This window comes from Lathyrus oleraceus, chromosome 2 (genome assembly GCF_024323335.1).
Source record: "Lathyrus oleraceus cultivar Zhongwan6 chromosome 2, CAAS_Psat_ZW6_1.0, whole genome shotgun sequence".
In the NCBI taxonomy this organism is placed as follows: Eukaryota; Viridiplantae; Streptophyta; class Magnoliopsida; order Fabales; family Fabaceae; genus Lathyrus; species Lathyrus oleraceus.
Window position 1 is genome coordinate 278,414,029 of NC_066580.1, and position 11,177 is coordinate 278,425,205.

Genomic DNA, 11,177 nt, shown 5'->3' on the forward strand with positions numbered 1-11,177 from the left:
CATTCTTTACAACTTAAGGCTCGTGGCACATGATTCTCATAATAACTTTCAAGTTGCTGAAGAAGAACCCTTGTTGCTCCTTGTGATGATAAAGACTTTATCAATCATTTGATTCAAAATGCACTAAAGTCTATGAACAAATGAGAATACCTTGAGCCACATAGTCATTCGTCCCGTACCTAAGGATACCCTAGACAAGGATAAGAATTCTCCACTCTCATTATAATTTATTTCTTAAGGCTCATGGAATACAACTTGAATCATGACTGATAAGTTGTTGATGGAGACCTCTGATTGTTGTACTGTTGCTTTGGAAGGAGAGACTTGATAATCATATAATTTTAAATTGTGCTAAAGTCTATGAATAGAGGTGAATATGATGAGCAACTGGGTCATTTGTCCCGTACCCAAAGATATTCAGAATGAGTTATTGGAATTCTCAACTCTCATTCATTCCTTATTTCTTAAGGCTCATATCACACAATTTGATTTGGATTGACAAGGTCTTAAAGAAAACCTTTGATATGCCTTATATAATCCACTGCTTGGTTTGACTGGGATGCCTTGCATGAAAGTCTGGACTTGAGGCCTTGAGATCCACAACTTACAGAAAGAGTCTCATCAAATGATCAAGGAACTTTTGATCACTTGAATAGACTGTGGGATTATACATGAATAAAAGATTTAGTTAAACAAAATTGCTTTTGATCAACTTGAATCAAGGGTTTGAATTAATTTGAAAATATATGGTTGACCTAATCTAAAGGTTAAAATATGTACAAGTTATTCTTAAGGGATCAAGCAAAGGTTAAAATCATATTAATCCTCAATTACCAAGTATCACATGAAAATTAATTTGATTAACATGGCTAATTATTCTAAGTCAAATTCTAACCGTAAGGGATCATGAATTTTCAAGACTAAAATACCCTAGAGGTAAAAAGGTCAATATATGGGTGATTAATCAAGAAGTTAATTCCAAAATTCCAAACTATTTAAAACTGATACCCTAATTATATTTAAACAAAAATCTAAAATTCTAATTAGTCCTAGAATTCTAAAAACTCATCTAATTAAGTTCTATAATATCTAATTAATTCTAACAAAATCTAAAATTCTAATTAGTCATAGAATTCTATAAACTCATCTAATTAAATTCCATAATATCTAATTAATACTACCAATCCTAATTACAACCTAATGGGATCCTAGAATTCTAAATTTGATTCCAAAACTTAATTAATCAATTAACTCTAATCATAACCTACTTAATTTCTAAAATTAATTAAAACTAACCCTAAGATACAAAAATTAATCAAGCAATCCATATACTAATCTACCTAAAAAACATGGAATCAAATGAACAAAAATAAAGGGATAAACCACACTTAAGTCAAGCCTCAGGCCCTGTACAGGGTAAGTTTGTTGGGAAAATTTTACCTCATACCCTTACATTTATCCCTACACCCCCATATTTCATAAAAATACCAATTTTATCCTTATATATTTTAAACTAATTTATTTATTTATTTATTTTATTTTTAAAAAAAAAATTGTGTATCGGAAGATTTTACAAAAGAGTTCCGGTAATCATTTTTCAAACATTTTTTAAATATATTTTTTTTATACCGAAAGACTTGGCAAAAGAGTTTCGGTAGTCAATTTTTGTGTACCAGAAGACTTTGCAAAAGAGTTCCTGTAGTCATTTTTCAAACATTTTTTAAAATATTTTTTTGTGTATCGGAAGACTTTGCAAAAGAGTTCCGGAAATCAATTTTTGTGTACCGGAAGACTTTGCAAAAGAGTTCCGATAGTCATTTTTCAAGTATTTCTTAAATATTTTTTTGTGTACCGGAAGACTTTGGAAAAGAATTCCGGTAGTCAATTTTTGTATACCGGAAGACTTTTTAAAAGAGTTCCGGTACTCATTTTTCAAACATTTTTTTAATTTTTTTTATACCGGGAGACATTACAAAAGAGTTCCGATAATCAACTTTTGTGTACCGGAACTCTTTTGCAAAGTCTTCCGGTACGCAAAATAAAATTTAAAAAATATTTTAAAATAAATTAATAAATTAGTTAAAAATATATAAGGGTAAAATTGGTACTTTTTATAAAATGTAGGGGTACATGGATAAATGTAGGGGTATAAAGTAAAGTTTTCGTTTGTTGGAACCTGGGTGTGAAGGCCCAACCCAAATGAGGCAAAGCAATGAGGGTGTATGGATCCAACAATGCGAATGGTTGAACGTTTGGGCCCAAGCTCTAATGGCCCAAAGCTGGATCCAGTGCCCAGCAAACCAGGGCAAACTTCCATCCCTGAATACGCGCCGCTTCATCATTTGAAAGCTTCAGCAGAAACATGAACAAACGCCGTCTTGCTTACTCTCACCAAAATCCCTACGTTCACCATGAGACGAAACCACACCGATCCAAGATTTTTAAAGCTCCATCAATGCCACTACAACCTCGTTCATCTCGGTTTCAGAATCTTTTTCAATGATTTGGAAAAACGTGATGTTCGATTCACATTTCTATGGTGGCTCGAGAAAGACGCAAGAACATCACGGATCACACTACACAGATGAATGGAGAATGAGACGAAAGAAACTTACTGTGTAGGAGTTCCGACGCAGAGATTCTTCGAAGCCGGTGTCGACGGAAAATGCTCTCAGTTTCCCCTTCTTCAGGTATGTGACTATCCTTCGTGCTTGCTACTCCTTTCTTCTTCCACTCTCTTCTCTTTCTTCTGTGTGATTCACGCGTGTTTGAGGAAAACTATGCAGAGTGAGGTTGAAGGTTTGATGCAGAGTGAGGTTGAGAGTTTGATGCAGGGAGAGGGAATTGAGAGTGCTATGAAATTGTGAAATATGCATAATGATTGTTGATCTTTGATGTGAGGGAATCAATAGGTTATATAGCATTCAAAATTAACAGAGATTAACTCGGTTAATTCTCCTTCAGTTGTAATCAGTTAGAAGTTTTCCATTCTGTTAAACAATCTATTATGAGTTATTTATGACAATTGTTAGGAATTAGAATCCCAATGAAATGAAAAAAAATCCAATCTGGATTCATATGCTGTTCATTCTGTTAGAACCTTGCTTTGTTATATCTTTGTTAAAAACTGTTTAGGATTGTTGAATTCAGTTGAAAGTTAGTTAGAAGTTAGAAAAATTAAGTTACTTGTTATGTGTTATGGTTAAGCTATCAGGTTAAATCAAAGTTCAATTAATTGATGCACTTGATATAAATTATGAGCTAGTAACCTTGTTAACTTGGGTTAAGTCCTGTTATAGTAAGAATTTGAAAAAAAATCTTAACTGATGTGCATTGCCATTGGTTCTGTTAATGATACTTCTAAACTTTCTAGTAGGAAAATCTTTCCAATTCGGTTATAAAGTCTCAATGGTTTCAATCTATGCTATGCTTGTTACATTAAAGGAAGTTCTGCTTGAGATCTCTGTCATGACAATAGTGTGGTGCAGGATCTATGCAATGCCATTACTAGGACTGAATATGCTTGCTTGGATGTGTTGAAATGCAATGGATTAAATGCTTTGATACATGCTTGTCATATGCTAATGTAAATGTTATGGTATGGTGTGTTTTGCAGGCCCATGGAAATCAAAGTTATGCCATGCCATGGAATGCAATAGCTTTCAAAGAAACTTGGCCATGACTTGGTTGAAATATGGATGTTCCATGAGTTGCTTGGACTTGAAGAAAATAGGCCATGAATTAGGAGATTAGAAGTCAAAATATGCTATGTTAAGTTGTAATTTTTCTTTTGATTTAATCTTTGTAATATGCAATGTTAGGCCATAGATTTATGTTCATGAATATTTGACAAGTGAATGAAAAGAAATGGAAAATGGGATAGTTCATGGAAATGTATGGAACTTGAATATTTGGAAATTTGAATGATGGTTTAATGGTTGAATGTTTCAAATTAGAATAGGTTTTGAAAATTGGGATGATTAATGTTATTTGGAAATGATTGATTTATGGCTTATGATGGAACTATGTGAATGGAAATGAAATTAGTTTGAAAAAATGGAAATGAAAGTTGAACATTGAATGGAAAACATAATGAATTGGAATGAGATTATATTGAATCTTTGGATTTTTAATGTTTGGAATTGTACACGGCTTGATCATTTGAATTGAATGGTTGAAGATTTAGAAATGACTTTGGTTTATGTCATTGTAATGAACATGTAAGAATAATCATGGTTTAGAATGGTTTATGCACAAGCTTTGAAAATGGATAAAACATGAGTTATGGTTAAAGGTAACCAAGGTTTGAAATGGATCATGGAATTTGAGATGAACATGAATTAAATATAAATGGTTAAAAAAGACTTATGGAAAATGGTTAGTAAACAGTTGACCAAGGTCAATTGTAGGTTAGAAACTAGAGTTTTCTTGTTTGTATGGACTTATGTACGTGTACATGAACCCTGATTAAAAATGCGTAGATAGACTCATAATGATGACCCAAAATGGCTGGGGAATCTTGATGGATCAAAAGCAAACCAAAGGCTTAAGAGATCAATGTATTGAGGCAAGCATGAATCCAAGCACCAATGACCAATGATCAACACCATATGAATATGAGACATGTCTATGAATGAAATCCTAAGATCTTGAAAGAACCAGAAGGAAGGATGTGTAGATTTAGTTTCCAAGATGTATGGTAAGAGCCTCCCCCAATGGGCTAGGGTTTTAGTCAATCCATGGTCCCAAGTCAAACTCTACTAGCACAAATCTTCAAGCAAGTGGGATTAGGGTTTCAATAACACATACCCTTCAATCAAGGCCTTTGAATGGATCAAGATACTTCCCAATAAAGTCTCAATATATGAACCCTCAACTAGGGTTTAGAAATGAAGATAATGCCCAAAGGACGTCCATGAAGCCTTACAACCAAATCATCAGGAAATTAGGGTTTGAGACCCTTGAGGAGTACCATGATGGAATCTTAATGAATTCATGTTCCAAAGATCCACCCGAAAAACAACAATAATAGTGGGATGAGATAATAATCTTAGTGAGTTCCCCTATCTTATGGGTTCAGTCGGCTCTAAAAGGGCTTTAATCAATATGTTAACTTAAGCCTTTCAACCTTATGTTACTTATGTATCACTCGCACAAATGTAACAAGGACTTAAATGTTCAAGGGTTTTACGCTTCGTATGGAAAGACGCATGAGTTTCCACATAACTCAATGAATGACTATTCAAAAATGCAACAAAACATCTTTCCCCTGTCGATCCTACGTTTAGGACTATGGACACGGGTCACATATGTTTGTATCGTTTGTATCGTGATTTCTCTTTCTTTGTGGATTCAGATTCTCCATGGAACTCGAACCCACTTTAAGAATCATCACTCGTATGAGACTCTAACCCACTTTGAGTATCTTTCCTCGTATGGAACTCTAATCCACTTTGAGGTTCACTCCTCTATGGGAATTTAACCCATTTATGAGGTATCTTTCCTCTGTGGAATTATAACTCACTTATGAGGAATTTTTCCTCTATGGGGCTATAACCCACTTATGAGGATCTTCACTCGTATGGGACTCTAACCCACTTTGAGTTTGCGAATCAATAATGTGTATATCCCAATACTAATTTACTTAAGCATCACATTTGGGACGAGCATGAGTAAGGGTTATTTTTGAATACGTGATTATTTTCATTAATCATTGTTAGACGGTGTGGCTAGTGATCGAGAGGGGGCGTGAATAGATCACCTCAAAAAAAATTAACGGATTTAACGTTTAATCAGAGTTTTCAAAAATGGCGGAAAGAAGCAGTCCCGAATCGACTTCCGTCTATTCTGAACCGCTACTAGAAAGCCGGACACGCAAGTGCAGTTGCTGGATTTCAATGAGAATGACAGAGATAATACACACAGAATTTTAACAGATTGAATGCGCTTATCCTTAAATTCTATTTCCAATGAACACAATCAATTTAACCGTTTTGTCAAACAGTTGGTGTGTGTGTGTTTGATGATAATCAGCAATGGTGTATGACTAAAAGTTTTATTATCACTGCTGTCCAGAAAAATGATCAATCACCACACACTAACAGAAATTGCAAAACGGTTTTGTAACGTAAAGAAGATTAAGGTAAGAATACGATACGCAGAGATTTGGTAAGGAAGTTCCCCACGTCGTCCTCGCGTGTGGGTACGTCTCCCTCTCAATTTCAAATGAAATTGAGAACTTTGATTATCAATTATTGCCGAATCCGTTGATACAAGGTTTTGATACAAAGACAGAATTTCTAAACTCCAAGAACCTCTTCTTGTATAAACCTTCACTTGATCTGAGCTCGATCAAGATTTTCCTGCACAAAGTTGCAAACAATTCACCGGTTCCACGACCTGCTTGCGAAATCCCCCGATCTCCAAACGCAACGCTGCGGCTGAATTTGTTCTGCAAATGTGACTCCCAAACCCTCAAGAACACACCAGTTCTTGAAGGACAAACCAGTAGGTTTTTCCTAGAAACCCCCTTCAATCTTCGACTCAGCTAGATCCTCGATCGTTCCACTGCAACCCACAGCTAGATCCTTGATCGTACCACTGAACGTTATCTCAATGCTTCTTTAATCCAAAGAACAAGAATTGTTATGTGTAAATGTTCTTGAAGAAGAGTGATTGAGAAGATGAAGAAGATGAAGTCTCTTTCAGGTTTCTATGTGCTCACAAACAATTGCTCCAACACTGCTTTTGATCTGTGTTCAATTGTTTTCCCTCAATGAATTCGTTCTTTGTGTCTGCTGTTGAAACCTGTTCTTATATGCTGCAGAAACAGTTGCTGTTATGACTTAAAACAACTTTGTGTATTGATGCATAATAGTGTGTATCGATACATACTGTAAGTTGAGTGACTATTTGGTGAAATCAATTACTCATGTATCGATGCATAAATCGTGTGTATCGATGCATGTGATTTTTACACTGATATGTATCGATGCTTAATGCTCATGTATTGATGCACAGGCAGTCTCAAGTAGTCATGTATCGATGCAAGAATCGTGTGTATCGATACATAGAGTTTTTGGCTTTCCATGTATTGATGCATGGCTCGTATGCATCGATGCATACTGAACAGAAATTGTTTTGTAATTAATCACATGTTACATGTATCGATGCAAAGGCTCATGTATTGATACATACTGTTATAAAATGCATTTTAATAGTTATTTTAAGGGAATTTTCAATGTAGAATGTTTATGCAACAATAAAGTGGGATGATGGACAATATAAGAACACTATTATATCATGTAATGCTATGCACAATCAATTTGGATGATGATCACACAATTTGCTATCATTAAAAATTAATTCGAGTTAAAGAATTCTTTCACAAACTCCCCCTTTTTGATGATGGCAAATTCTTGGCAAGATGTGTGATACTCCCCCTGAGTTTGTGCATATCTGCGTTTTCTCCCCCTTTGTCAACATCAAAAAGAGGAAGACACATAGTTATCAAGCAGAAAGTGTAGCAGGGCATGGCAAAAATGGATAATAGGCTATCAATCACAAAGAAAGAAGCTGCAAGTTAAAGAATCATTCACAAAGAATCATTCAAACAGTAAGGGCAATAACAAATAGAGGTAAACAGAAATTGAAAAGCATTTTAAGTGTGCGAACAAGTTTAAGAGTTACATAAGCTAAACCATATAATGTGCAACAAAATAAAACATGAGCAATATGAAATGGAATGCAGTGAGATGAAAGGGTGGTTGGTTAATTTGGATTGTTGCCACCACAGGACTCCTCATCATGTCTGTCAGGATCTCGGTAGCTTGGCGGAGGCGGAGGAGGAGGCATTGTGTCTGGATTTTGGCCCATGAAGGAGTATCGCCTAAATCGATTCTGAACTTCAATGCTTCTAAAGCTGTCCATAATCCCAGGATTTTCACGGCAATCATCCATAAAGCCGGACATTTCGTTGTAGAAAACCTGATGCCATTTAACCAAGTCTTGGTGCCAAGCGTGTTGATTGTGATACATCCGTGTATGCTCATCATGCCAGTCCCGATGCTCGTTGTGCCATTCAGTTTGTTGAACATGCCAGTACCGTGCTTCTTCATGGCGTTCTTTGTTGACGATTTCCATCTGTTGAAGCATGTGAGTGATGTCCGCATTTGGTGTTGAGGCTGAAGTACCACCGGCGAATGGAGGGGCTGTAGGTTCAGGTACGTAGTTGGTGGGAGACCATCTTCGTGGCACCCACTCACCCCAACCAGTATTGGCCTCAGCTTGAGGCACATCTGTTTCAGGCGCATCCTGCATTTCTTCATCAGGCTGTTCTTCAGCAACATGGATGCGTTCCGAAGGCACGTCAAAGTTGTAAATTCTGGTTTTGGATTTTCTTTCAAAAAAGTAGAAGCATTTGCGGTCTTTGTCCCATCGATATCCCATATGTGATAGAGTGGCATAGTCAAATTCTTGAGCTGCAGATGGAGATAGGAAAGGCACAATAGGTATTGCAACTTTCCGAAACTTAAGAATTTTCATTACTTGAGAGGCATACCCTAGAGCCACAGATTTGGAGCTGTCTCGGACATAAAATAGACGTTTTACAAAGTAGTTCGCCCAATTTAAGAGAATCTTATTTTGCAGAATGTAGAGAAGATGTATGCTAGGCCTATCCAACCGAGAGTGGCCACTGTTGGTTGGACGCAGAATGTGTGTAATGATCCAGTGAAGAATACGCGGAGTTTGTTTGATCATACCTGATGTGATGTGTTCGTCCTCACTCAACGGTCTATCAATCTTTAGGATAGAAGTTGTAAAGTCCTTCAGGTCAAATTCAGGATCAAAATGCAGGTCATGCCAGGACTTGAAAACCATCGACGGAAGCGGCATTTGAAACACCGTTTCCCAATCAGAGGCTTCAAAGGTATATGTTCTGACTCCGATAGAACACCGGAACATATAGCCTGGACCAGTGTGTAAACCAGCATAAAAGGCCCGGATGAAATCCTCATGATAGTCATCTTTTGTAGATAGAAAGGACCCAAGTCTTTGTGCATGTAACAGTTCAACTACTTCATTTAGGTGCAGATGAACAGCATCTGTTTTATCAAAGATATGAGGTTTCATTACCAACCTGGCCTTGAAGGATTCCTCAAATTCAGCAGCAATGGCAGGATGAAGAATGTCTAAGGCATTTGAAGGAACATCTGGTGGTTGCTGAGACGTACCGGCTGCTTCCTTTCCCTTTCCTTTTCCTTTGGCTCTGGCTGGAATGGTGCGTGGAGGCATGGTGATATGAGATTTAGGGTTTTACCAAGTTTGTGAGAGAGTGAAGATGAGAAGGATTAGGGTTAGCCACTGGTTTTTGGGGTTTTTGAGGGAAGATGAGATGAAGTAATGAGATAGGAAGTGAGATGATTGGCTGATGTGTCGATGCATGAGAGAGAAAGAAATGCATTTAATGCAGATAGCATCAGTATGTATCGATGCAGATAGTCATGCGTCGATGCCTAGTATTCAAAATTTTCATGTGTATCGATACATGCGATGGATGCGTCGATGCCAAGTGTTTACAATTGCCCTGTGTATCGATACGTGCGATGGATGCATCGATACATCCTGAAGCAGTTTTTGAAAGAAATTGAATTTTTGAATATATGGATCGATGCAGGCGTCATTTGTGTCGATGCATACTGATGTTGAACCAGTTTTTAATGAATTTTAATGCAGTATGAATATGCATTATGCACTGTCATGATGATTATGCTCAACAGAGATTCAGAAGTCAAATTTTAGTGTGCACACAATATGGACAGGAGTTATGCAGTCAAATTTTGTGTCAACTAGAGTAAGGATATTTGATGTAACATACACAATCACTTAGCAATAAGAAAATTGTAGAAAGGATTGATATTACCTCTGTTGGAGAACTCTTGTAATGTATAATTGACATCTAAAACAGCCCTTATCAACCATGGTGAGGCAGAATATAATTAAGAGATAACATGCTTATGACATCAATTGAGAAAGATCTAAGATTCCCAATTCGCGACGAATGTTGAAGAAAGGTTCCGTTGCCAATGGTTTAGTGAAAATATCAGCAAGCTGATTTTTGGAATCAACGTGCTCAAAGACAACGTCTTCTTTTTCAACATGATCACGAAGGAAATGATGTCTAATCTCTATGTGTTTAGTGCGTGAGTGTAAAACAGGGTTTTTAGTAAGGTTTATGGCACTAGTGTTGTCACATTTGATAGGAATACGTTTGAGTTGAATGTTGAAGTCTTGTAGTTGCTGCTTCAGCCATAAAATCTGAGCGCAACAACTACCGGCTGCAACGTATTCTGCCTCTGCAGTTGACAAAGCCACAGAAACTTGCTTTTTGCTATGCCAACTGACCAAGGAGTTTGAAAACAGGTGACATGTGCCACTTGTGCTTTTCCTATCTGATTTGCAGCCAGCAAAATCAGAATCGGAGTACCCTACTAAGCTACAATCACTTCCTTTGGAATACCAAAGCCCATATTTAGGTGTTCCGTGAAGGTATCTAAATATGCGCTTTACCGCTTTAAGATGCGATTCCTTAGGATTTGATTGATAGCGTGCACACATGCAAACACTAAACATGATGTCAGGCCTAGAAGCAGAAAGATACAAGAGAGATCCGATCATACCTCTGAACCTTTTGACATCTACACACTTACCATGCTCATCCTTGTCTAGATTTCCGTTGGTAGGCATTGGGGTGTCAATCGATTTTGAGTCATTCATTCCAAAGCGCTTGAGTAGTTCTCTGCAGTATTTTGTTTGACATACTGCTGTACCCGCATCAAGTTGCTTTATTTGCAGTCCTAGGAAGTAGTTCAGCTCCCCCATTAGACTCATCTCAAATTCACCCTGCATAACCTTAGAAAATTCTTCGACCAAGTGTATGTTAGTTGAACCAAATATGATATCGTCGACATAAACTTGAACTAAAAGAATGTGCTTCCCTTTGTGTTTAATAAAGAGAGTATTGTCCACTTTACCTCTTGAATATCCATGATCAATTAGGAATTTGCTAAGCCTTTCATACCAAACCCGAGGGGCTTGTTTAAGACCATACAAAGCTCTTTTTAATTTGAAAACATGATCTGGATTTTCAGCATTTTCAAAACCGGGAGGTTGTGAAA

The 11,177-nt window shown here is 36.9% G+C and overlaps 1 long non-coding RNA gene across 1 annotated transcript; it reads left to right on the top strand.

The window, feature by feature from the left end:
• Positions 1 to 2,190: 2,190 nt before the first annotated feature.
• LOC127119147 (uncharacterized) lies at positions 2,191 to 3,958 on the top strand. Its single transcript, XR_007802666.1, has 2 exons — positions 2,191 to 2,690; positions 3,617 to 3,958. It is a non-coding gene; the product is annotated as an uncharacterized LOC127119147 (long non-coding RNA).
• The last annotated feature ends 7,219 nt before the right edge of the window (positions 3,959 to 11,177 follow it).